The sequence below is a fragment of the Pecten maximus genome, chromosome 18 (assembly GCF_902652985.1).
Source record: "Pecten maximus chromosome 18, xPecMax1.1, whole genome shotgun sequence".
Classification (NCBI taxonomy): Eukaryota; Metazoa; Mollusca; class Bivalvia; order Pectinida; family Pectinidae; genus Pecten; species Pecten maximus.
This window is the reverse complement of record NC_047032.1, coordinates 11,580,168-11,608,106: the sequence shown is the minus strand read 5'-3', so window position 1 is coordinate 11,608,106 and position 27,939 is coordinate 11,580,168. Positions and strand designations below refer to the sequence as shown.

At 34.9% G+C, this 27,939-nt stretch overlaps 1 protein-coding gene and 1 long non-coding RNA gene across 2 annotated transcripts in view; one reads left to right on the top strand and one right to left on the bottom strand.

The window, feature by feature from the left end:
• The window catches only part of LOC117317139 (exostosin-1a-like), a 107,360-nt gene that overhangs the window by 58,958 nt on the left and 20,463 nt on the right, over positions 1–27,939 (bottom strand).
• On the top strand, positions 43–19,848 carry LOC117317141. Its single transcript, XR_004530107.1, has 3 exons — positions 43–54; positions 19,066–19,068; positions 19,527–19,848. It is a non-coding gene; the product is annotated as an uncharacterized LOC117317141 (long non-coding RNA).

Genomic DNA, 27,939 nt, shown 5'->3' with positions numbered 1-27,939 from the left:
CATATAAACTGTTTACAAGTGTTTGGTGTCATAGAAACTGTGTACAGATGTTTAGTGACATCATAGAAACTGTTTACAAGTGTTTGGTGTCATAGAAACTGTGTACAGATGTTTGGTGTCATACATGTAGAATCTGTTTACAGATGTTTGGTATCATAGAAACAGCATGTTGATATATAGATGTTTAGTGACATCATAGAAACTGCATGTTGATATATAGATGTTTAGTGACATCATAGAAACTGCATGTTGATAGACAAAGGAACTGTTGATAGATGTTTAGTGACATCATTGAAACCCTGCCAGATCTTGATGTTATGTTACATGGGTTACCAAACTACGTGGGCCATTGCCAGGATACATTTTAGCTGCTGAAGTATATGTTTTGCCATGCTGATATGATTTCATCATCAACTGAAAAAGAACTTAATTTTGGACAAAAACCTCCTATGTGTTTCTGAAATCTTATAAGAATTCCATTATCAAATATGAGAACAGGAGCAATTACATGGCTTCTGTGCCTGATATAAAACTCCATGCAGAAATCCTGTATTATAATATCGGAGACATGCAAATGATGTCATACGAACAGGACATATCAGAGTACACGAACAGGAATATTCATACCTCTATCAAGTTATGCATAAATATTCAACTGCTGCACAAAACTTGGCATAAAACTGATCTAGAGGAAGATATTAATCTAACAGTTCAATATATTCAAATAAAAGATACAGGGAAATCCGTTTGATAAAATGGTGATTCACATTTATAGCAAACAAGTTTTTCCATCATCAAAGTCTGTTATGAATAAATTGCATGATAAGACAATTTAACAGAACTACTGTACAGCTGCGGAAGGGCCACTGACATTCATTAGTAACATTTGTATTCATGTAGAATATGGAGCAAGGGCAATATTTCAACAGCATAAAATGCCAAGAGTGTACAATGTACAGCTTGGTCATCATTTAATTTACAGAAACAATAGAAATACCATGTACATTTTTTTGTAATTTGCATTTTTTTTTAAACTGAAATAAAGTTTGAAGTTGGGGGTATGCAAATTACCAAAGTAATGAATTAGATGTTTACAAGATTGTTTAAGAGAAAAATTTCGTCAATCATCAAATGTCTGCCATCTTAGAAGAGATGAAATTTCCACTTGCATGTGAACCATCATCAGGTGTCTGGCTTTTTAAAAGAAGTTAATTGAAGTTTCAACAAATTTATTACTTAAACTTACACCTTGAATAAGACACTGGACATCTATCTCAACAACCATGCTCATGGTATTGTTAAAGCAATACATGTCCCCTACCAGCTCCTGCTAAAAATAGACAGTAACAGTGACCTTGACCTTGGCCTTGGCCCAAAAACCCTGAAACTCGAACTTGATCTGTAGCTATATATAGTCATACTGAAGTTACATACCAACTTTCACTGACATATATCATCTTGAAGCATGGCTGAGAAAAGTGCAGAAAACTGTGTGGACAGATCTGACTTACAGACAGATCGAAAGAAAGGATGGATGGGGAGTAAACTCAAGTCCATCCGGTGAACCAGTAGGGGACTAATCTATATAAACATGCCCATCCTCAAAATGTCAGTGGCTGCGTTTACAATTATAATATATCCTCTGGATTTTGATGAAGATGATATCATTGTGAAAGATGACCGAATATATAATGTTCTATATACTCAATATCTAAATTGCTGACAATGGCAGGTGTAGTCTACGATCTGCAGGTATGGGTGCGTAAAATATGTCCTAATACGAGCTTGACCAAGTGTAGACTATGCCGATTGTGGTCACGAACAGCCGTACATCAAATTCGGGACGAGGTGACATAAACACCTTCGCTAAGAGAAGTCAGCTCGTCACGTACATTCACAACAACATTGCTGTTACGGGCACGTTAAACCCTGTCCGATTTATGTATCAAGTCTTCATTACATCCATGTAAAATGAAACACGGCCATTAGGCCTAATTGGGAGCAATATTTTGTTCAATGGAAAAGCAAATGAGGACTAATTAATATACAGTGAATTAATTTGCATGGCAAAACTTCACAAGAATATTTGCAAAGTGGTTACATGGTGTTTTGATATACATTATAAAAATGAAAGTGTGAATAAAGATCCAAGAGGGGTTGTGATGCCCATCATTAAATGGTATTTAATAATAATATGAAAAACTGATCGTTTCTATTCTGTTTCCGTCTTTCCTCTTTTCATATTTATCATTTAATTTGATAACAAGAACAACCTTCATTTGAAAACAGCATATAACAAACTTTAACTGTCAACATCCAAGATGGCTGCCTGTCAGCCATTTTTTTTTCCTAATCAGACTCAAAATTAAATGGGCACAACTAGGGACCAAGGGGAACCTAAATGGGAAGTTTCAAGAAACATCCTTTCAGTACTAGACTGCTTAGGAAATAGCAATAACAAGCATTGTTTACAGACAGATGATGGACAACACGGAAGTAGAACGAGTTTGATTAGCAGCATAAAGATTTTTTTTAATAACATCTGCAAAAAAATTCCATTAACTAGCACTTCTACTGATCAGATAACGGCCTAGATCAAAGCCTTCAGGGGTTCAAACGTGGAAAGAAAGTTAATTTCATGCTAACATTTTTGAGAGCGTTGCACTATTTGGAACCTTATATGCATTTTGTATATGTAAAATGGTGAAAAATAATTTTCAATCACAGATCAGACACTAAGTCTGCGTGCACCTCTTGGTCATCATGAAGCCTTTGTGGGTATATGTATGGTTACACAGGTAACTATAAATTAACCTTATAATATAGATTGAAAATCTTCACCATTGGGAACCACATTATCCACTTATGGTGTTACATAACAAAATCATGATTCATTACTGTACGATTTTTATACTGAAAAAAAAAATCTACTAAAATGTGATTTATCTAGCCATTTCAACTCACAATAAATTTGTTCATAAACTCCAAGAATTATTTCTAAAAATTCAGATTCTCCAAGGAATTCAATATCCTCTAAAGGCCACCAATTATGCTGTACGTACAACATTCTCCATGCCAACCAAACGTCTCAAAATGGTACTCAAGTTAAAACGTCTAGATATAAGTATTTTTAAATTACTAAAATTCCCTCGCAACGAAAGTCAACCTGATGATACTTCAGAGTTAAATCTAACAAAAATATGTGTCATGTGGCCTGCTCTACCATATATGACGTCATAAATATCGAAAGACAAAAACACTTTTGTGATATGCTTGTCTAGATAACATACTGTCAGAGTCCAAGTTGGTTTGTTTGGTTTGTTTCTGTTTAACGTCCTATTAACAGCCAGGGTCATTTAAGGATGTGCCAGGTTTTGGAGGTGGAGGAAAGCCAGAGTACCCGGAGAAAAACCACCGGCCTACCTGGCAACTGCCCCACGTAGGTTTCGAACTCGCAACCCAGTGGTGGAGGGCTAGTGTTAAAGTGTCGGGACACCTTAACCACTCGGCAACCGCGGCCAAGTTTGACTCTCATACAAAGGAAAAAATCTGTGAGTTTTCACTTGTTTTCTAAGAAATAGGAATTATATGATCAATTGAATCTTACACTAGTGGCTATATGCCATATAAAACTCATCAAATAATCTGATACCCACTCGCCAAAAGGCTTGAATCACTGAAAATGATTAAATTCCATATGACACAGCCACTCAATTTAAAATCCCCTATATAATTTAGCAATATTCAGATGTACTAATAAATTCTAGGCCTGAGCCAGACTCATACAAAACTAGACTTCAATGTCTGCCATAAACCTTTCTTGTTTTATAAAATAAAACTTTCTCCTGTTGCAGACACTTGGTCTATCGATGCTGGACATAACACAAAGCCAGCAGACTCCTTTCTCAAGTCAACTGATATGATTTGGCCAAATCTTTCAACATGTTATATTTGTCCAGACATAGCACACATCGATGGTTGTCAACACATCTTCTGAAGACAGATCTAGACGGAGGCTACAGATTCAGGGACTATAGATAGGCAAATTATACATGTACATATAAACCATATTCATGAAAAAATGTTTCCAAGCATAAACTATATTTATATTAATTAAAATTGATTAAACTATTAATTAAAATCGATTTACAAACTTAAAACATACTACCATTCAGCAATGTGTGAGCTCCATTTTCTTCCTTATTTTATACTTTTGTGAATTCCCAATTTCTGTCAGTTAATTGGCAATTTCCCAAAATGGCCAGGAAAAACACAGCCCACTAATATAATTAATCATCAAACTGTCCCAAACTGCCAATCAGGGAAACAATATGATTATATTAGTTATCAAGCCAAATCAGTTTTCAAAGATTTAAATCGGTAAAAAATGTAGTAGATCTTTGGACAAAAAACCCTGATAAACAATTAATCAAGGGGCAATAATTTCCACAAAAATAGTCAAATCAAAATGTCTCTATGGAAAACACAAGTATATATATAGCCAGGTTTCAAGGAAATCAGTTGGAACATGTAGGAATTCTCCAGACAAAAGTCATATACTGAAACAAACAAAGGGCTATTTTTTTTATAAAAATTGCTTAAACCAAAATTCTTTCCTTGAAAACACAGCTACATATCCCGATTTATTTGAATAATGCATTCTAAGTTTCAAAGAGATCAGTGAAAAAGGTAGGATGAGGAGAATTCCAGAAAAACAAAATGTTATGGCTGGCATGGCCGGTCTGACAAGGGTCCTATCAAATTTGACAGACAATAAAAAAAAAAACCAGTATAAGCACCGTAGACATGCTATAAAAGTGTGGTAGAGACGCAGTGACGTCCCCAAGGACTCCGTACAGAGATCTTCATGCATGTGTGCCACCAAATCTGTGGTGTGCATATGCATGCCCACAGTATTATTGTGACACTGTATATAGGAGACCTTAATGTACTAATACTGCTAATATAAGGTTGTCTTATATTACTTTGCGCATATCAGAACCCAGAGTGACGACAGTAACTTTGTTCAAGTGCAAAGTGTGTACTGTTTTAGGAGACCTCACCACATCAAATGGAGATGCCATGGGCTGCAATTGTTGTCACCATACCAGCTGTGCGCACCTCCATGTTCGTAATTTTTTTCATGGACACCGCGCGCAGGGATGGCCGTGAAGATGCAGCACTGGTGTGGCGACTAGCGCGTGGGTTTCACCATTAATCTCCTGACACGAGTCAGTTGTGTGATGTCCTCTCCTCTAGCTGTACAATCATTAACACTATATACCACAGTACTGCGGGATCCACTGATCACTTACCTGAAATCAAACAAAACAAAAAATCAATCAATTAAAATTATCTTATTAAAAAATCTGTCGTAAATATTTCTGAGACAGGTTTCTTGTAACAAACAGTACAATTCAAGATTAAACAAACAGTTGTTTTCAATTACACTGATTGAAATTTTGTAACAACTAGATCAAAAACTAAATCATTTAATTATCATGTCAATTGGTAAACGGTCAGAACCTCTGAAACAGTTAATATGTCCCATGCAGAAGGGGAAAAAGGTCAACTTTATCAGCTGACCCTTGAACCTTGACCAATAACCACCAGGGCCATGTTGACCAAAAGTTGTTAAATCACAGTTTAACAACAATTTTAAAATCCTGATTAATTCGTTTCTGGCAAAACTAATTTGACAAAAGTTTATGAAACTATAGCACTCACCAGTCTCTTCCAGCTGCCTATTTTAAGGAATATAACACACAGATTTTGAAGTAAAGGAGAAATGAGATTTTCACTAATCAAGTGATTAAGCTAATCACTTTTTGAACAATTGGCATGGACCCAGATTGCAATCAGGTGTAGAACTTGACGTTATGATGCCATGGTGTAAATATGAATCCAATCTGATGAGGGCCGGGTTGACATTGATTTGGGATGGGGACGGATAGACATATGGATAACACCCTCTCAGTCTCCGTCTAATATTTTCTTTCATTCAATACAATGTTCACACATTTGTTTTATTTTACAATTAATCAACCTTTTTTCTTGCCATAATGTGGTTAGTTTTCAAGCATGATCAATAAAATTAATCCATTTTAAATTGATATCTTGCAACACAGCAACCCATCAATGTATTGAGGATACCTTTACTGAATTTAAAAGGCCAGAACTTTTCATCTTCAATTTTCTCACTAATCAAATTGATACTTTTTGTATTCCTTTCGTTAAATTAATTTTGGGTTGAAACTAGACACAACGTCTCTTAAACGTATGGCCCAGCTGACAAGTAAAATTAAGTTTCCTGGAAATCCTCTTACAAATGAAAGTGCTTGAGATGTGATGTCAGTTATGTGAAAATGCTGAGAAGGAATTATTTTTTGTGGTTTGTAAATAACCTCTGTATGAACTTTCATGAAAACTTTTATGAAAATTCAACAAAAAAACAAACTAAAAGCTAAAGTAATTAAAGATTTTTCTATTTACAGTAACATGGTGGTCGAGTTGACCTTCAGTTCAAAATGCTGAAACAGGAACTACGTCGGTAAATTAATATAACCCCTGAGTGAAGTTCAATTCATAACTTCCAACAAAATAATTTTGGAAAATTTATAAAAATTTGTATACTGTGTACGTCAACAGTGATTGACCTGCATGACCTTGAGTGAACTAAGCCAACCAGGATCAAACTCATTAATTGGTACATTTTAAGTTTTAAAGGATTAACATACAATGTGTAATAATTAATAAGAGCTAATTAAAGTTGAAAGATTTCTATTGTAATATATACTATTTCTAGGAAAATGAAATAATGATCAACTTTGAGCTTGATTGCATTGGTTCAAAATACTGGAACAAAAATTCTTTCTTATTGGTACATTTGTTACAAAGGAGGTGGTGCATGGCGGCCCATGGCCCAATATTATTTTATGCATGATATATATATTATGATAGACTTTTACCAAATACATGTCATTTTAGACACTAAAACGAAAATTGGCAAATGCTGTATACGCAGCGCCACCTAACATGATTTCTGTAAAAAATGTGTACCCTCCCTTTTAAATTCAGTATATTTCTCGTACAAAAGTACTTGATAAATTTCATATTGCATTGATAGTCTCATGTGATGTTATATTTTATAAAACATGTGTGTTTAGTATGAATTTGTAAAATAGAAAGTGTAATTTCAGCTTCTTGAAATTTTCTTTTATTTGTTAAGTAGATAAAATGTAATAATCGTTGGAGTACTATCAAATTTTGTTTTTAAAAAACATGTTTGCATATTAATCTTGATACACAACCAAAAAAAATCATCAAAAATTACTGGATAACAAAAGATTTTTGCTTACAAAGAAAGGTCATGAAGTAAATTGTATTAAAAATCCAAGGGTTAAAAAGGAGCACCCTGTCTGACACAAGCAGTAAAGTCTGGTTGCATTGTTATTTTTGTTGGATTTTTAGCATTTGCCTCTATTTTTCAGTACTTTCGGTACTTTGATATGTTGTCCAAAATTGGGGGTGTATGCATTTAACATAATAAAATCTTGGCATATCCAGTAATTCACCAAATAAATTTGTTTCATTAATGTTTATGAATATCCATAGATTATTTCTAACCGGAAATTTTGATAGTACTCCATTAATAACTTTGTGGTATTAGACTTTAAATGAAAAGTTAAAAACAATGATTTTCACAAAGAAGACATCAAATTAGGCTGAAATTTAATTTTAGTGTCACGGAGCGTGATGATTCATATACAAAATTAAACCTTAAAACAAATGGGGTGAATTTGTTTCACAAATAGGAAATAAAAATGTGTTCTATAATAATTAGTGGTCAAAACATTAGCTTCTTATGCAGTTAGATGGTGAAATAATGAAATCACCAAAAAAAGAATATATATACATTGAGGAATGGAAATTAATTCCTCCCACATAATCGGGGATATTATGCTTTTGACAAAAATATGTTTCCGGGAAAAAAAATCGCCATGGGCCGATTTAGCCCTCCTATGCACCACCTCCTTTCATGAAAATGTAATTTTTCTTTGTTGAACAGATTGTCTTGGAATACTGTCGTGAATATCAATTTATCTGTCGACGTCGCAACTTATCAAATGTGTATAAATTAATTAGAGATTTTAAACTGTATGTATATGGATACAATTGTTAAACGATGAATTGATGAATATATATATATATCAGTCATTTGAATAATCTGAATATAAGTTTATAGAAACAAAAATGTGGTGAATATGGATTTGGTTTGGTTTATTTTGTTTAACGTCCTATTAACAGCCAGGGTCATTTAAGGATGTGCTAAGTTTGGAGGTGGAGGAAAGCCGGAGTACCCGGAGAAAAACCACCGGCCTACGGTCAGTACCTGGCAACTGCGCCCCACATATAGGTGTCGAACTCGCAACCCAGTGGTGGAGGGCTAGTGTTAAAGTGTCGGTACACCTTAACCACTCGGCCACCGCGGCCCCTAATAAGGAATTCTGTATGAAGAAGTTATGCATGAAATCTGTAAGTCAGATTATACAATATATATTTCCTATGCCATAATCTACAGACATGTTGTTACATTATATACCATGCGTATAAGTTACACAAAAAAAAAAAATTGTATCTATGATGTATTTACAATAGTGTTGACTTTCAGACCTTAGTTGTAGCTAGTCCTACCTGAGAAACTCATGCTGGTGTGTATTTTGTGATTTATGAAGGAAGTGTTTGTTTGGAACACTTTATTCATCACGAGAGAACATGATTTATATGAAGCATGCATTTCATATGAGACAATTGTTTCAGACCTTGAATTGGATATTAAATCAATTCAATAAGTCATATTTACAAAAAAAATCAGAATTCATATGCCAATCAATTTTCTTTTGCAAAGAATAATCACCGTTGTAAAATGAAGAAAATAATGGCTCTTTGGTGCCAATGACAGTTTTTAATGTCTGGTTTAAGAATGGTTTCATCTGAATATTTTAATAGCTACAATGACTCTTTGATCTGATTATTCATGATTTTCAATAGGGTTTGCTTGTTTGTTTGTTTGTTTGTTTTTGTTTAACGTCCTATTAACAGCCAGGGTCATTTAAGGACGTGCCAGGTTTTTGAGGTGGAAGAAAGCCGGAGTACCCGGAGAAAAACCACCGGCCTACGGTCAGTACCTGGCAACTGCCTCACGTAGGTTTCGAACTCGCAACCCAGAGGTTGAGGGCTAGTGATAAAGTGTCAGTACACCTTAACCACTCGGCCACTGCGGCCCCTTTCAATAGGGTTAAATTACAAAAGTAATATTGGGGCTAAATAAAGACACAACCCAAAGGACAGTTGGAAGAGACATACTTTAATTTACAAAGACAAGATAGGATACATGTCTATGGAATATTATACCATTAGATGATACAGATATATATTTTAAAAATAAAGATATGCATCTTATTTGAAAAATAAACAGGCCAATTTGCATGATCTGTGGTATTTCTCCAAAATGGCCTTTTACTTAGCTGGTTGTTGTCAGAATGTTAAATAACCTAAAAAAAAAAACATTTTAAGGTCCAATGATGATGTTAATATGGGATAATATGACCTACCCTAAACCTGTATATATTTGAATGGCTTTAGTCTGGTATTTAAACTTGCACTCTGTCAACTTAAGGGTTCATCAGTCAGGCGTAACTACCTGTACATGTCGACGTCTAGCTAGGGGTAAAACCAACATAGGAAATGATTTTACAATATCTGAGAGGGGATGCATGTCGCCTGTTCAGGAAACGCTTCATAAAATATAATGTATGTGTATATATATGTACTATATATCCACATTAATCTACAAAATTGATATAAAAGGCCCCTTTTTACATTAAGGAAAGACATTTTTTTGTTAGGAATGTCTAAAAAGAAAATTATCAGGGGACATTTTTCCTTTAAGCAAATTTTAGTTTGTGCATATAACACATCTGTGGTTGACAACACACACGTGATATTCGATGTACATGTGAATGGGCACAAGAAAAAAAATAAAGACCTACATACCACAACTTATGTATATTTGTTTATAAATAATACTAGCTAGCTAGGGTACAATTCACATTATCAAGGAAAACTAGAGTAAACTTTGGAGATTTCACAAATATTGTTGCTGAAGTATATGTCCCTGAAATCCTTGTATTATACACCTATTCATTTGTACTTAAGGAAAATCCTGTCTTTATATATATGCCAATTTAAATCAAAACCCAAATTCTCACATAACACAGGGTACATATATAACCCAGATTTATCCCCACCTTATTATCACAGTCAATGTTTGAGTACTAAATTCCACCACACCTGCTTGTCATTGTCTGCGGATCTAAACTGGTAAAATCTATATTTGCTCCAGGGAAAAAATATTTTGACCATGCAAAGATGAAAAAGCATTATATGATCATAATTGCTCTTTGAATTCCTGTAAAACCTTACTAATTCAAATTAAACTTATATTAATTTATTTTACAAAAACTGCAAAGTCATATTGACTTATATTAGGGAAAATCAATTCTCATTATTGACCCTAATGGAAGTGCAACAGGGGTAAATCAAACCAGAATACCCGGAGAAAAACCTATGTGGTCGCCCGTCGGTCGGATGACCACAAACCTTTCCAAGATCTGTGATCACTAATTATACAGGGGAAAGGCGAGTGCCACTAGTACTGTTACTATAGAGCCAGCCATCCACCCTATTTAATTTCACAGGGACAGTGTCATGTACAATGTTAACATTATTATTTTCAACATCACAAGCAAAATTTAGTAATTGTCTGTGAAACTGTATTGGGGAGATATTATCAAAACTTTTTTACGATGGGTGCAGACTGTCTGACGATGATACAGCAAACTGCCATCGACTATATAAAGACAGTAAGGAATAACTATAACCATCGTCATACAAGTGAAGGAACGGACAAATTATGGGAATTAATCTCATTGATTACACATGGAACTAACAGTATCAGTCTGCAGCATCATTAAACCCATATCTTTATGGTTCAGAGAGTTGTCAAAAAACAACCGCTATTCATTGTCCTGTAATTGCCAAAGCGTAACAAAGTGTTATACCTTTGCGTCAGAGGTAAAGTTGTGCTGCTTCAATCCCCAGGGGCTTGGTGAAGGATAAATAATGTATAGACAAAATATAATTCAAAAGGAAAAAAAATGTCAAAGGAAACCATCAGCCAATCAAAACGTAACATTAGGCAGTCAAACTGATGTAAATTCATTAAATATGCACTAATTTTGATAAAAAGATAATAACATACCACGTTTATACAACCATAAAGTAACTTTGATAAAAATCTACAGACATGTTCCAAGGTATGGGGGTTCATGATCAGTGACTCAGAATTGAGGGATTGCTGGATACAGATATAGCTCATTAAAGATGTAAGGGTACATCCCGCTCATGATCATGTTCAAACATAACCTACACACAACCGTGCACAAACCAAAGACGTCAATATTTTGAAAATCAAAGTATGAGAATCGAAGTTATAGGGAATTTGAAGTATATGTAGTACTCCTTTTTCACTGATGAGCAGAACAAAAACATTCAGCATTTGGGTGAATTGTCCTAGGTGTGTGTGTGCCTATGTAGACGTTCCTTACAATGAAATATTCACAGAAGAATGACAGAAAGAAGTCTTTGAGAGATGTATAGTTCATATCACTTCTGACACCAGTTGTTTCCCCAAGCTCATCAATACTTACATTATGTATTAAAATAGGAACAGAGGTGTGAGAACAAGGACAACAGGGATGTGTGAATGTCTTATTAGAAGTGTATCACAAAGGTGTTGTTAAGCTTGAATAATTCAATTTGGGCCCAACAAGTTGATTGGAAGACAAATCCGCTGTTTTATTGACCAGAGCAGGACCTGGACAAGGACAGTGAGAAGAAACTAAATGTCTTAATTTGACTGTTTGTGGCTATTACACTGTATATGGGTGACCTACTTTCTATACCATGGCGCAGTCATTGTTTACAATTAGACAATTTGATGTGGCCCATCATATATATGTACTAATAGATACATGGTCTAGCTCTATGCAGCGGACAGTCTGGCTGACAAGCATATAAGGCTTTTCAAGCGCTGGTCACCCATTATGCATACATATATATATACCCTAATCATACAATCGAAAAGTTGCAACATCCATGTCCGCGGTGCTAGCCCATTTTTGTTCGATTATTTTTCCCATATGCTTTAAAAAGTAACAAATTGTAAGGTGTTCCAAAAACTTTTCATTATGCAATTACATTGTATCTATTACAATGTCTCATGAGATATCAAAATAGACTAATATAGGCAGAGCCTGTTGTCCAAATTAATCCCTTCTGCCAACACCAAATCTACATAATATTCTAGGTAAAAAAAAAACAACCTTGTTTTATACTTGTATGTGTTGACAATAAAATATGTTGAAATGGGAAAATTGATGACAGTATCAATTTGCACGGTAGTTATGCTACATAATATATGACAATGTTAACACTCTTGAGGTAGCATCATATATATATAATGCATGCCTGCTGTCTTCCCTACCCCATGTGAGAACAATTTTTATCCCATCCCTAGCAACCAGAGTACTAGTTCACCCTGTGAAGCAGATATGAGAAAAGATCTTTTATCCAGCAATAACTAGAGCCCTGCATACCTGGTAAATATATAAGTCCATCTATTTAGAGCAGTTCAGTGAAATTATTATCAAAAGTAATATACGTATACCCTCTTTACAATCATATAAAGACAACTATTGGACCATGCCAATTAGGGATCAATATTGAAACCATTTTCAGTAATATTGTTAGTATTTGATATATGATTATATTGATATTACAACTATCTGGACAGGTATCAGTCAGTAAGATAAGGGCTGACTTGTTAATTAGTGTCAATTGTAATGATCAGATATATAGGAACCTACATATTACCATGCCGTGTCCGGAAGCTTACTGTAAGAATTTAAGGGAACCTGTTATTATACATTTTCTTACAGAAAGCTCGAAATATCTGGGTGAGCATGCGCCACTCAAGTCAGAAAAATGCAGAATAATTTGGAACTCTTCTATGCTGAAAGGGCAAGGAGCGATGACTTAGTGCCCTGAGAGCTGTAAACTCTGTCTACCTGTAGACAAGCAACTTGATGCACAGGCTACGGTGATCGTGAATCCCTGCAAGCTTGTATAATTAGCGCCCTTTTATCGATCCATTTTATATCTTAATTAAGTGAGGCTGAATGCATGAATAGCAAATTTTATTGATTTTGTGTAAAATTATATTTGTTTATAGGCCTAGTACACCTGGAAGACATATGTTTATCTAGAACACATCACATACAATTCCAAACAGTTCATTAGTTAACGTTTAATACTGCCACTGACATGCATGATGAATCAGCGCAGTGTAAATATTTCAATAAGTGTTCAGTATTGTGTAAACATCCTCAATAAGTGTTTACTATGTAAACATCATCAATAAGTGATCAGTATTGTGTAAACTTCCTCAATAAGTGTTTAGTATTGTGTAAACATCCTCAATAAGGGTTTAGTATTGTGTAAACATACTCAATAAGTGTTAAGTATTGTGTAAACATCCTCAATAAGGGTTTAGTATTGTGTAAACATCCTCAATAAGTGTTCAGTATTGTGTAAACTTCCTCAATAAGTGTTTAGTATTGTGTAAACATACTCAATAAGTGTTTAGTATTGTGTAAACATCCTCAATAAGTATTTAGTATTGTGTAAACATCCTCAATAAGTGTTTTAAGTATTGTGTAAACATCCTCAATAAGTGTTTACTATGTAAACATCCTCAATAAGTGTTCAGTATTGTGTAAACATCCTCAATAAGTGTTTAGTATTGTGTAAACATACTCAATAAGTGTTTAGTATTGTGTAAACTTCCTCAATAAGTGTTTAGTATTGTGTAAACATCCTCAATAAGTGTTTAGTATTGTGTAAACATCCTCAATAAGTGTTTAGTATTGTGTAAACATACTCAATAAGTGTTCAGTATTGTGAAAACATCCTCAATAAGTGTTCAGTATTGTGTAAACATCCTCAATAAGTGTTCATGTGAGTATTGTGTAAACATCCTCAATAAATGTTCAGTATTGTGTAAACATCCTCAATAAGTGTTCAGTATTGTGTAAACATCCTCAATAAGTGTTCAGTATTGTGTAAACATCCTCAATAAGTGTTCAGTATTGTATAAACATCCTCAATAAATGTTCAGTATTGTGTAAACATCCTCAATAAATGTTTAGTATTGTGTAAACATCCTCAATAAGTGTTCAGTATTGTGTAAACATCCTCAATAAGTGTTCAGTATTGTATAAACATCCTCAATAAGTGTTCAGTATTGTGTAAACATCCTCAATAAGTCTTCAGTATTCTGTAAACATCCTCAATAAATGTTCAGTATTGTGTAAACATCCTCAATAAGTCTTCAGTATTCTGTAAACATCCTCAATAAATGTTCAGTATTGTTTAAACATCCTTAATAAATGTTCAGTATTGTGTAAACATCCTCAATAAGTGCTCAGTATTGTGTAAACATCCTCAATAAGTCTTCAGTATTGTGTAAACATCCTCAATAAGTGTTCAGTATTGTGTAAACATCCTCAATAAATGTCCAGTATTGTGTAAACATCCTCAATAAGTGTTTAGTATTGTGTAAACATCCTCAATAAGTGTTTACTATGTAAACATCTTCAATAAGTGTTCAGTATTGTGTAAACATCCTCAATAAATGTTTAGTATTGTGTAAACATCCTCAATAAGTGCTCAGTATTGTGTAAACATCCTCAATAAGGGTTTAGTATTGTGTAAACATCCTCAATAAATGTTTAGTATTGTATAAACATCCTCAATAAGTGCTCAGTATTGTGTAAACATCCTCAATAAGTGTTTAGTATTGTATAAAAATCCTCAATAAGTGTTCATGCATCAGTATTGTGTAAACATCCTCAATAAGTGTTTACTATGTAAACATCTTCAATAAGTGTTCAGTATTGTGTAAACATCCTCAATAAGTGTTCAGTATTGTGTAAACATCCTCAATAAGTGTTTAGTATTGTGTAAACATCCTCAATAAGTGTTTTAAGTATTGTGTAAACATTCTCAATAAGTGTTCAGTATTGTGTAAACATTCTCAATAGTGTTCAATAATGCATAAACTTCCTCAATAAGTGTTTAGTATTGTGTAAACATCCTCAATAAGTGTTTAGTATTGTGTAAACATCCTCAATAAGCATGCAGTATTGTGTAAACATCCCCAATAAGCGTGCAGTATTGTGTAAACATCCTCAATAAGCATGCAGTATTGTGTAAACATCCCCAATAAGCGTGCAGTATTGTGTAAACATCCTCAATAAGCATGCAGTATTGTGTAAACATCCTCAATAAGCGTGCAGTATTGTGTAAACATCCCCAATATATTAACTATAAACATTCTCAGTGTACTATATATAATCATGTTTACTGTTTAAATTAGATATTGTTTAATTACTTCAAAAACAAGTGTTTTGGATGTATTGTGTATATACAGTGGAACCTCTATAAACCGAACATGCATGGGACATGACTATTTGTTCGGTTTACAGAGGGTTCGGTTTGGAGAAGTTGATCGAAAAATGACCGGTCGAATTCCGGATATAATTGGTTGGACGATTTTTTATTAGAATGCACCCGATTACAAACCGGCACGTACACACGTAGACAATATTTGGTTTGTCTGAATAATATGCATATTATGAAAGTTAATCAATGTACATGTATATATTGCAGAATATATAAGAAAGGCAAATGACTTTAACTATAGTTTTAAACAGTTTTTTTCACATGTACAACTACACGACCTACATTTTGTTACATCCGGTGAAGCTTCCGTCATGTGGATGGGGCCGATAGTCCAATACGGAATATTTTACATATCGACTAATATTAAAGGGTGTGAAGATGTTTTGTTTCAATATCAATTACAATTGATCAGTTGATACTGGTCGTATTTCCGACATCGCTGTTGTCTAAAAAAACATCAGTGGCTTCTTTTACGAAAACAACCCCCTTTGGGCCTCATTTAAATTAAATGCGAAACTCAGGCTTCTAGCTCTACTTGCATTGAGACGATAAACGAACTGACGCGCTTCAATGAAGTGTGACATTGTTTCATAATTATCGTGTTGATTATACACTAGGCCATCCGTCATAATGCCCCCTTGGGATATATATTGGATACCTGTACAATCACCTACGTAGGTCCCGAGACAATAAGGCTTCACACAATACCCGTCACAGTTGTTGTTTCACGGTTGACTGGCCTGACCTCGTGTCATAATCGCTCAGGTAAGGCCGGTTTTCAGAAGTAATTTTTGGTATATTTTAACAGGAACCGGACGCAAAATCGGTCCGGTGTTCGGAATTCAGAGGGATCGGTATTTGGAAGTTTTTTAATACTATAATAAAGAAGGACCAATTCCGTACAATGTCAATTCGTTCGGTATTCAGAGGTGTTCGGTTTTTAGAAGGTTCGGTTTTCGGAAGTTGCACTGTATATATTGTGAAATTTTCTATGACCTTGGATTTATCAATTTCTAATGACCTTGGATTTATCAATTTCTAATGCCCTTGGATTCCGTCCACCAAAAGTTTGCAATAAAAAAAGGATTAATTTCAAAGTTGAACAGGTTCTCCTGTGTAATCAAAATGGCTTATTTTCTCAGTATTGTAAGAAATCTCTCTTTTAATTTCCTATGAGAATGCAAAATGTCATTTAATCCAACCAGCTTGTGTTAATCACAAGACATGCAAATAACCAGGTTAAAGCATACTCCAATAGATGATACAGACACAAACCAGTATCTCAATCTTAAATGTTTCTAATTTATGTTAAGACAGTTCCACCAATTTGTTCATTTACTATATAAGTAGATTACAATTGATGTTAGCTCCCTTCCCCACCCACATGACATGCTGAAAATTATTTAAAGAATGCCTTCATTATTAAAGAAATCAATTTCTTCAGGTAAATCAAATTGATATTTTAAACTTGCATTTAACAGAATCTTATAAACATATATATGCTATATCATCTAAATTTTGTATAAACAAGAGGCCCAAAGGGCCTTAACGGTCACCTGAGATTTGAAATATTTCGGCCAACTAAATTGACCCTTTTTGGCCCCACCCATCAGTCCTAATGGGGTCAGTCTATGAAGAGTATTTGATTCTAACATATACGGTCAAACCTGCTCTAACGACCCCCTGTATATAACGACTGCCTGTCTATAACGACCGGTTTTAAGATTCCCCGTGAGATTTTACTATATAACGACCCTCTGTATAGCGACTACCTGTCTAATGTGGCTAACGACCGGTTATTTCGGAACGCTGGTCGCTAATTTGTTTTCTAAAGCGACCGATTTCTGTCAGCCATCTTCTGCTCTTGGCAGTAATCCCTCATAAAATACCCGGAAAATTCAGACACATCGACCCTGGCTTGATTATACAAAAAAAAAAAAAAAAAACTATCCAAGGGGCAAACGTGAGACCCCAGGGTCATGAAATTCACAATTTTGGTAAAGCACCTTAAGACCCTTCCATCTATGAAGAGTATTTGATTCTACCATATCTGAGAGTAGGGAAGAAGATTTTTGAAATTTTAGTCAATTTGACCCTTTTTGGCCACGGCCACCAGCCCCTGGGGGTCAACCAGGGCCAACATGTACATACCATCAAAGTGTCATCCCATGCTGATAATTTGATACAAGTTAGAATGAATTCCAATACAAATCCAACAAATAATAGTCAAAAATGTGATTTCCCTATATAAACTATAGTAAAGTTTACCCCCCCTCCCCAGGGGCAAACGTGAGACCCCAGGGTCATGAAATTCACAATTTTGGTAAAGCACCATAAGACCCCTTCATCTATGCAGAGTATTTGATTCTAACATATCTGAGAGTATAGAGAAAGATTTTTGAAATTTCAGTCAATTTGACCCTTTTTGGCCCCGCCCACCAGCCCCTGGGGGTCAACCAGGGCCAACATGTACATAACATCAAACTGTAATCCAATGCTGATAATTTGAACCAAGTTAGAATGAATTCCAATACAAATCCAACAAATAATAGTCAAAAATGTGATTTCCCTATATAAACTATAGTAAAGTTTACCCCCTCCCCAGGGGCAAACGTGAGACCCCAGGGTCATGAAATTCACAATTTTGGTAAAGCACCTTAAGACCCTTCCATCTATGAAGAGTATTTGATTCTACCATATCTGAGAGTAGAGAAGAAGATTTTTGAAATTTCAGTCAATTTGACCCTTTTTGGCCCCGCCCACCAGCCCCTGGGGGTCAACCAGGGCCAACATGTACATAACATCAAACTGTCATCCTATGCTGATAATGTGATACAAGTTAGAATGAATTCCAATAGAAATCCAACAAATAATAGTCAAAAATGTGATTTCCCAATATAAACTATAGTAAAGTTTACCCCCTCCCCAGGGGCAAACGTGAGACCCCAGGGTCATGAAATTCACAATTTTGGTAAAGCACCTTAAGACCCTTCCATCTATGAAGAGTATTTGATTCTACCATATCTGAGAGTAGAGAAGAAGATTTTTGAAGTTTTAGTCAATTTGACCCTTTTTGGCCCCACCCCTCAGGCCCCTGGGGGCTGGGGACCATATAATTCACAATTTTGGTTGACCTTCAGCCATAGAAACTTTCTGCCAAATTTCATTGAATTTTGTTAAGTGGTTTTGGAGAAGAAGTCGAAAATGTAAAAAGTTTACGGACGCACGACGCACGACGCACGACGGACGACGACGGACAAAAGGCGATTAGAATAGGTCACTTGAGACTTCGTCTCAGGTGACCTAAAAAGGTAAACAGACACTTAACATGTAGTTACAGGTAGATATATATGGATTACATAATATTAGACAGGTATAATTTGAGGTAGATATGTCAATAGACAAGTAATTTTCAGGTAGTGGGTGCCTATAGGCAGGAGGTTGCAGATTGTGGTGTCTATATGCAGGTAATTATAGGTATAGATGGGTAGGTCATTACAGGTGAGTGTGTATATATATGGGCAGGCAATTACAGGTAGAGGTGTCTATGGGCAGGCAATTACAGGCAGAGGAGTCTATGGACAGGTAATTACAGGTAGTGGTGTCGATGGGCAGGCAATTACAGGTAGAGGTGTCTATAGGCAGGTATTTACAGGTAGTGGTGTCTATGGGAAGGCAATTACAGGTAGAGGTGTCTATGGGCAGGCAATTACAGGTAGAGGTGTCTATGGACAGGTAATTACAGGTAGAGGTGTCTATGGACAGGTAATTACAGGTAGATGTGTCTATGGGCAGGCAATTACAGGTACGGGTGTCGATGGGCAGGTAATTATAGGTAGAGGTGTCTATGGGCAGGTAATTATAGTAAGAGGTGTCTAAAGGCAGGCAATTACAGGTAGAGGTGTCTATGGGCAGGTAATTATAGACAGAGGTGTCTATGGACATGTAATTACAGGTAGAAGTGTCTATGAGCAGGCAATTACAGGTAAAGGTGTCTATGGGCAGGCAATTGTAGGTAGAGGTGTCTATGGGCAAGTAATTACAGGTAGTGGTGTTTATAGGTAGGTAATTATAGGTAGAGGTATCTATGGACATGTAATTACAGGTAGATGTGTCTCTGGATAGGAAATTACAGGTAGTGATGTATATGGACAGGTAAGTATAGATTGAGGTGTCTATGGGCAGGCAATTACAGGTAGTGGTGTATATGGACAGGTAATTATAGGTAGTGGTGTTTATAGGCAGGTAATTACAGGAAGATGTGTCTATGGGCAGGTATTCAATGGTTTAAGTACTGTCTATGGACAGGTAATTTCTATATAAGCACAGGTATTTACAGATAGGAATGTGTATTCACAGTAAATAATATGTGGACATATATATTTGCAGATAGGTAATCACAGGTAAAAAGATATGTTTGTATAAAAGTAATTATAGTTTAAATGAGACGTGGAATCAAATAGCTATAGGGATTACTTTTACCAAACAACAAATATTGTAACAAGTGGTTCTGATGTCCCAGGTCTTTCTTATCTCCCTGAGAGTCAAAATTGTCATGAATTTTAAGTATTTTTCATGTATTAAATGTCACACATTTAAGCATAATAGATCACCTTCATACTATAGGTATACAGTTACATTATACTTGTAGGAAACGATACAAGACATATATGTAATTCAAGACAAACTAGAAATCTAACATAAACAACTATGTTGACACACATCCTTTCTAGGTCTAAAATAAATATACATCAAGAAATAAATGTCCTACATAGTACATATACCACACAGGTATGATGCCTTAGATATTCCATTGATATTTTACTCTAAACAGATAATATCCAGGACAAGGTGTCTTACTCTACACAGATAATATCCTGACAAGGTGTCTTACTCTACACAGATAATATCCTGACAAGGTGTCTTACTCTACACAGATAATATCCTGGACAAGGTGTCTTACTCTACACAGATAATATCCTGACAAGGTGTCTTACTCTACACAGATAATATCCTGACAAGGTGTCTTACTCTACACAGATAATATCCTGGACAAGGTGTCTTACTCTACACAGATAATATCCTGGACAAGGTGTCTTACTCTACACAGATACTGTCCTGGACAAGGTGTCTTACTCTACACAGATAATATCCTGACAAGGTGTCTTACTCTACACAGATAATATCCTGACAAGGTGTCTTACTCTACACAGATAATATCCTGGACAAGGTGTCTTACTCTACACAGATAATATCCTGACAAGGTGTCTTACTCTACACAGATAATATCCTGACAAGGTGTCTTACTCTACACAGATAATATCCTGGACAAGGTGTCTTACTCTACACAGATAATATCCTGACAAGGTGTCTTACTCTACACAGATAATATCCTGACAAGGTGTCTTACTCTACACAGATAATATCCTGGACAAGGTGTCTTACTCTACACAGATAATATCCTGACAAGGTGTCTTACTCTACACAGATAATATCCTGACAAGGTGTCTTACTCTACACAGATAATATCCTGGACAAGGTGTCTTACTCTAAACAGATACTGTCCTGACAAGGTGTCTTACTCTAACCAGATAATATCCTGGACAAGGTGTCTTACTCTACACAGATAATATCCTGACAAGGTGTCTTACTCTACACAGACAATATCCTGACAAGGTGTCTTACTCTACACAGATAATATCCTGACAAGGTGTCTTACTCTACACAGATAATATCCTGGACAAGGTGTCTTACTCTACACAGACAATATCCTGGACAACCTGGTGTCTTACTCTACACAGATAATATCCTGGACAAGGTGTCTTACTCTACAGATACTGTCCTGACAAGGTGTCTTACTCTACACAGATAATATCCTGGACAAGGTGTCTTACTCTACAGATACTGTCCTGACAAGGTGTCTTACTCTACACAGACAATATCCTGGACTAGGTGTCTTACTCTACACAGATAATATCCTGGACAAGGTGTCTTACTCTACACAGACAATATCCTGACAATGTGTCTTACTCTACACAGATAATATCCTGACAAGGTGTCTTACTCTACACAGATACTGTCCTGACAAGGTGTCTTACTCTACACAGATAATATCCTGGACAAGGTGTCTTACTCTACACAGATAATATCCTGGACAAGGTGTCTTACTCTACACAGATAATATCCTGACAAGGTGTCTTACTCTACACAGATACTGTGTCCTGACAAGGTGTCTTACTCTACACAGATAATATCCTGGACAAGGTGTCTTACTCTACACAGATAATATCCTGGACAAGGTGTCTTACTCTACACAGATAATATCCTGACAAGGTGTCTTACTCTACACAGATACTGTCCTGACAAGGTGTCTTACTCTACACAGATAATATCCTGGACAAGGTGTCTTACTCTACACAGATAATATCCTGGACAAGGTGTCTTACTCTACACAGATAATATCCTGACAAGGTGTCTTACTCTACACAGATACTGTGTCCTGACAAGGTGTCTTACTCTACACAGATACTGTCCTGACAAGGTGTCTTACTCTACACAGATAATATCCTGACAAGGTGTCTTACTCTACACAGATAATATCCTGACAAGGTGTCTTACTCTACACAGACAATATCCTGACAAGGTGTCTTACTCTACACAGATAATATCCTGGACAAGGTGTCTTACTCTACACAGATAATATCCTGGACAAGTTGTCTTACTCTACACAGACAATATCCTGGACTAGGTGCTTTATGGTAGAAATAATCTACACAGTCAAAGTTTATCTGTTTCTGTAGGAAGAAACACACAACACAAAAAGTAAGATAATGCTTGGTCAACAATCAATCTAAAACAGAAGCACATGTGTGTCTATAAGTGATCCCTTTCATCTGCTCGTATAATCGGTGTAATGCCGGTCTCCTTGCCAATCCTGGTGGTCCCAAACCCAAACACAAGTCAATTATGTTGAGTCTACTGGCATGTCAAACAAATGCCAGGTATATCAAATAAGGAAAACATGCATCCTTCCTAAGTACTGTCAAAATATACATGTCTGTTGGCAGATTCTCCCGAACACAGTTTAATAGTTTCCGGCATTTCAGATGTTTATTCAAACTTTAAATGCTTTTTAAATAAAAAGATCAGAAACACTAGGAAGATGGTAGTTTTCTGTGTTCTGTTAATCACCAAAACTTTGAGTCTTCCACAAAGGGAAATTTAGTATTGAGAATAGATGAAGTGCAAATTCTGCCTTAGGGCACATTCCGAGATTCTGTAATAGTGAAATGAAGCCCAACCTTCCCTCTCTCAGCTGTCTAACTTAAATAATATAAATATTTCTTATCTCTCAAATCATAAATTCTTGGTTTTTTCTTTAAGAAACCCTAGTGTTAACAACAAGGTGTTGATGTATATTTTTTTTATTAACAGATAAATTTTCGTTTTGTTTTACCAACGAAAGCAATTTTTTTTTTTTTCTTTTTACAGAAGCTTAAGGTTTATGGCTGTTTTGATGACAATAAATATTGCTTGTATTTGGTGTAATATATATATGTTACCATAATTTATAAAGTTTTTTCTGTATGTTGTGTGGCTTAAATTCAACATGTATTGCTTTGACATGGTATTCACCAAATGGCACCACCTGTTGTTTTGATATGGGATTCATTTCATGGCACCACCTGTTGTTTTGATATGGGATTCATCAAATGGCACCACCTGTTGTTTTGATATGGGATTCATTGTCTGGTCCCACCTGTTGTTTTGATATGGGATTCATTGTCTGGTCCCACCTGTTGTTTTGATATGGGATTTATCACACTGGCACCATGGCCACCTGTTGTTTGATATGGGATTAAGTAGATGGCACCACCTGTTGTTTTGATATGGGATTCATCACATGGCACCACATGTTGTTTTGATATGGGATTCATTTCATGGCACCACCTGTTGTTTTCATATGACATTCATCACATGGCACCACCTGTTTTGATATCATTCATTGCATGGCACCACCTGTTGTTTTCATATGACATACATAATAATTTCATTACACTGCCTTTACAAAAAACATTTGAACTTCATCTATTGATCAACAAATTCTCTTTCCTGTAATTCGAATTCAGTACCTTTTAAAAAGTGAAAAGTCTGTAGACAACACCCAGCCCTATATCACACCCCTTAGTTAAGTGGGTTAGTAGCTGATCATGATATGCCTGGTGTTCTGGATAGCAAAGCAATCCCTAGCTAAGGTCCAACACATTTGAAATCTAACAAAACAAGATAGCAGTGTTTGGAAGTCTATCAGACCGTTTAATTCTAACTGCCAACACTCAGAAACCTTATGGCTGCACCAATTAACTCAACATGATCATTGCCCTTCTATAATTTGAGTAATTTCTACACTCAAACTACAGCAATTGATAGTAAACTCTTATTTTGTTTAATTCTTATAAAAACTGGAAATTCCATAATTGTTCGTGAAAACATTCCATTTTAAACACTTGAACTTTAAAAGCCCTACATGCAGGCACAGCCCATTTGTAGAACCTAATATAATTATTATATCAGTCTGAGAGATAGATTTCATTTAATTTGCTGCCCCAGTAGTCTGAAAAATATACCTGGTACATTAATCCTACTGCATATTATATATGTTTCGCCAATTTGTAATGAGTACATATATATAATTCACTAAAATTAAGTGCCTATAATTATTAATTAATTATTTAAAATCTTATTGAACTTTACCCTTACAACATAAACCTATTTGCACATGCATTTGTTTTATGCATTTTGATACTAGTTTATATATTGTGACATATAACATCATTATTATAGTATAATGATGTCCAATCATGACACCATCAAGTTTGTCCTTTTCAGTAATTAACCTGAAGCTTTAAGTCCACAGCAAATTGTCAAAGTCATACCGAGCTCATAACAAAGGCTGAATTTTTTTTTTTTTTGCGGAAACGTTACATTTATAGACGGAATAATAAGCTATTTTCTGATAGTCAAAAAGGCTGAAATCAGCCAATTGGATGAAGATTTTCATCTCTGGTTATTAGTAATAGGGATGTGAAACAAATATCAAGATATTATATATATAACTTGTAAATAAATCGGACTGTATACCTCATATCAGGTCAATAAATGTTGAAATCTGCACCACGTGTACAAGGTGCACCAAAGCCATGTACTGTATATATATATACACACATGTTATTACTGAATATTTTAAGATGTCCAGAGCCAAAAAAATTTACCTGACAATAAAACCCAAACACAATGTGTAACTAAACGTAAAACTTTACATTAGCGCTTCCTCTCTGCACCCTACTAAAATTTGATAAACTAAAACATGAAATTCACCTGGGGAAGTCCTGTTCATGTTGTTTCTGGCCATATCTAATCGTGATAATCTAATAAAACATCGACAGCAGTAAAGATAAGGTGATTTGTACACCAAACGCAACATCTGGATTATGTTCACAATTAATGTAACCAGCAGTCCTAAAAACTCTTTTGGTGAAACACCACATTGAATGTGAATAAGCAGATTATTGTAATGAAAAAGCTCTACAGCTATCGCATGTTGTTCTCTTTACTCACTTCAGAACAGAAACGTTGATAAGTATTTACCGTAGCTATCTGCAAATAAACCCCTCCTAATAAATCAAACAAACCTCTTACTCAGTCAGATAAACCCTTAGTGCTGCACTCACGAATAAAGCCCTATTTTGTTACCCCTATATAATCACAATAAACCCCTACTTACATTAGAACCCCTCCTCACACTGTAACCCCCCCCCTTACTCACAAATAAAACCGTTTCACAAATAAACCCCTACCCACAAATTAAACCCTTCTCACAAATAAAACCCCTACCCACAAATAAACCCCTACCCACAAATTAAACCCTTCTCACAAATATACCCCTACCCCACAAATTAAACCCTTCTCACAAATAAACCCCTACCCACAAATTGAACCCTTCTTACAAATAAACCTTACATGTACACTCACAATTAAATTTAACAAACCCCTACATATATACTCAGTCATGCAGAAAAAAAACCTAGTTATAATTATATATATTTACTAACAAATAATTATATAACCCCTAGCCTGTTCACATTATAAAACCCCTACGGGTACTCATAATTTAAACAAAACCCTACTCACAAATAAGCCATGCTTGTAGAAACTTATTATTAGTGGAGATGAATAAACTCAATTTCTGCAAATAAGCTTCTTTCTCAAATTAAGCACTAATTTTTGTCCCAGGGGGAACTAGGAAGACAGATTCTTACTACCATGGTATTTGAAGATATCTATAAGTTTAATGGTGAGAAAATATATATATCAGAAATTGTAAAAAAAACACACACTTCATAAACACTTACGTAAAGTTATCAAACCAGTCATAGAGAAAAAAAATTACTAATTAATTTACTAACTTCAGAAATGATTCATTTTGCAACCCCCATTCAATAATTCAGGAGGTTTGGTATCAGTTTACATGGCATTTTCTATCGTAATTCTAGTTACTTCAAACACCATTTTAGAATGAAACAAGTGAATTTGAATGGTGAGTAGTCATATAGGGTGTCTTTATTAATTACCCTAATCTTATTGACAAATTCACTTGAACTGCATGAATTTCACAATATGCACACCTAACAAATTTCCTACCGTGCATAATTATATTAGAGCAGAAAATTGTTTTTAACTAATTTAATTGACATTTATAATCAATTTTCACAAATGCTTTATTGCAGTTAACAGTTAAATGGATTTTACAAACAACTAAAGATATTAAAGTTTTAAACATTTATATTCTTTTAACCTTGAAGTACTACAATTGTATTAACATTTGATGCAATTATACACTTTTTCACATTACAGTATTTAAACATAATGTGGTAGTATGACTGTAACAAGAGCATATAGTTTGTCTCACAAATGTTTGTCAATAAATAATTAAAATATATAAATTGGTAATGTTTTGCATATTGGATAAATAATTAGATTACTCATGGTATACATGAAAATCCAAAGTCCGTTAAATATCAGTACCCTAGCTAGCACAATTATAAAGTTTTTGTCAGCATAAAAAGCCTAAGTCCAAAATATATGTCAGAAAGCAGGTTTTTCACACAAAAAAAATCTTTTAGTTTGAATCCAGAAGGGGATAGTAGTATAACCCTGCAGGGACCCTAATACCAAATATCATATATATACGCCATTCAACACTTGCACCATAATATAAATATTAGAACAACGCCAACGTCGATGTCAGGGTTCACATGACAACATTATAATTATAGCTCTCCCTTTTCTTCAAAGAGATGAGCTAATAGTTAGTGCCACAATTCAATTCAATTCAATTCAATTCAATTCAAGATTGAATTGAATTGAATTGAATTGAATTGAATTGAATTGAATTGAATTGAATTGTATTGTATTGTATTGTATTGTATTAAGCTAAATTTTAACTTCTGATCACATTTGAAGCTGTGATCACAAATTATCAATTTGCAACCTAAAGCATAATCCTATATACACATATATATATAGTCAGTACTTCTCAATGGAATAGTTACTCCGACACATATATCACTTATCAGCACCAATTAGCTCAAGAACCTGCTCAACTTTCAGACAGCCAAAGGCAATTAAAAACTGAGCAATGAAAAAGACTGATGCTTTAATAACTATACATGTAAAGGAAAGTTCAAGATGACTCCCGGGAGCTGGCATTTCAAAACTCAAGAACCAGAATCAAATATGGAGAAGAAGTTTTCATACATAGAATATATATATATAACACTAAGATTGATCAATTCCACCAATTTTTAATTTGGAAATTCCTTCTTCATCATTGGGGAGTTCCACAGCAAAGTTAACATTTCGCGATCAACTCATTAACTTTAAAAAAGAAAACAATAAATTATAAGAATACTTAACTTCAATTAAGGTCAAATGTCCACTCCAATATGTACCATGTATCTCTAATAAAGAAAGTGTTCTAATTCAATTATAAACTATTTAGACCCACCCCCCCCCCCCCCCCCCCCTCCACACACAAAACTATCCATTAAGGGAATTCAAACTATACTCATAATGGAGGAAAGTTAGTATTATGATTAAATGATATAAACACATTAAAGTTTTTGCAATATCTCCAGAAACCATTTTAAAAAATTCTAATTCCCTGGAAAAACAGAAAACATTTACTTTTAACTGTCTTTTAAAGGGGATCACCCTTAGATTTAAGAAGAAACA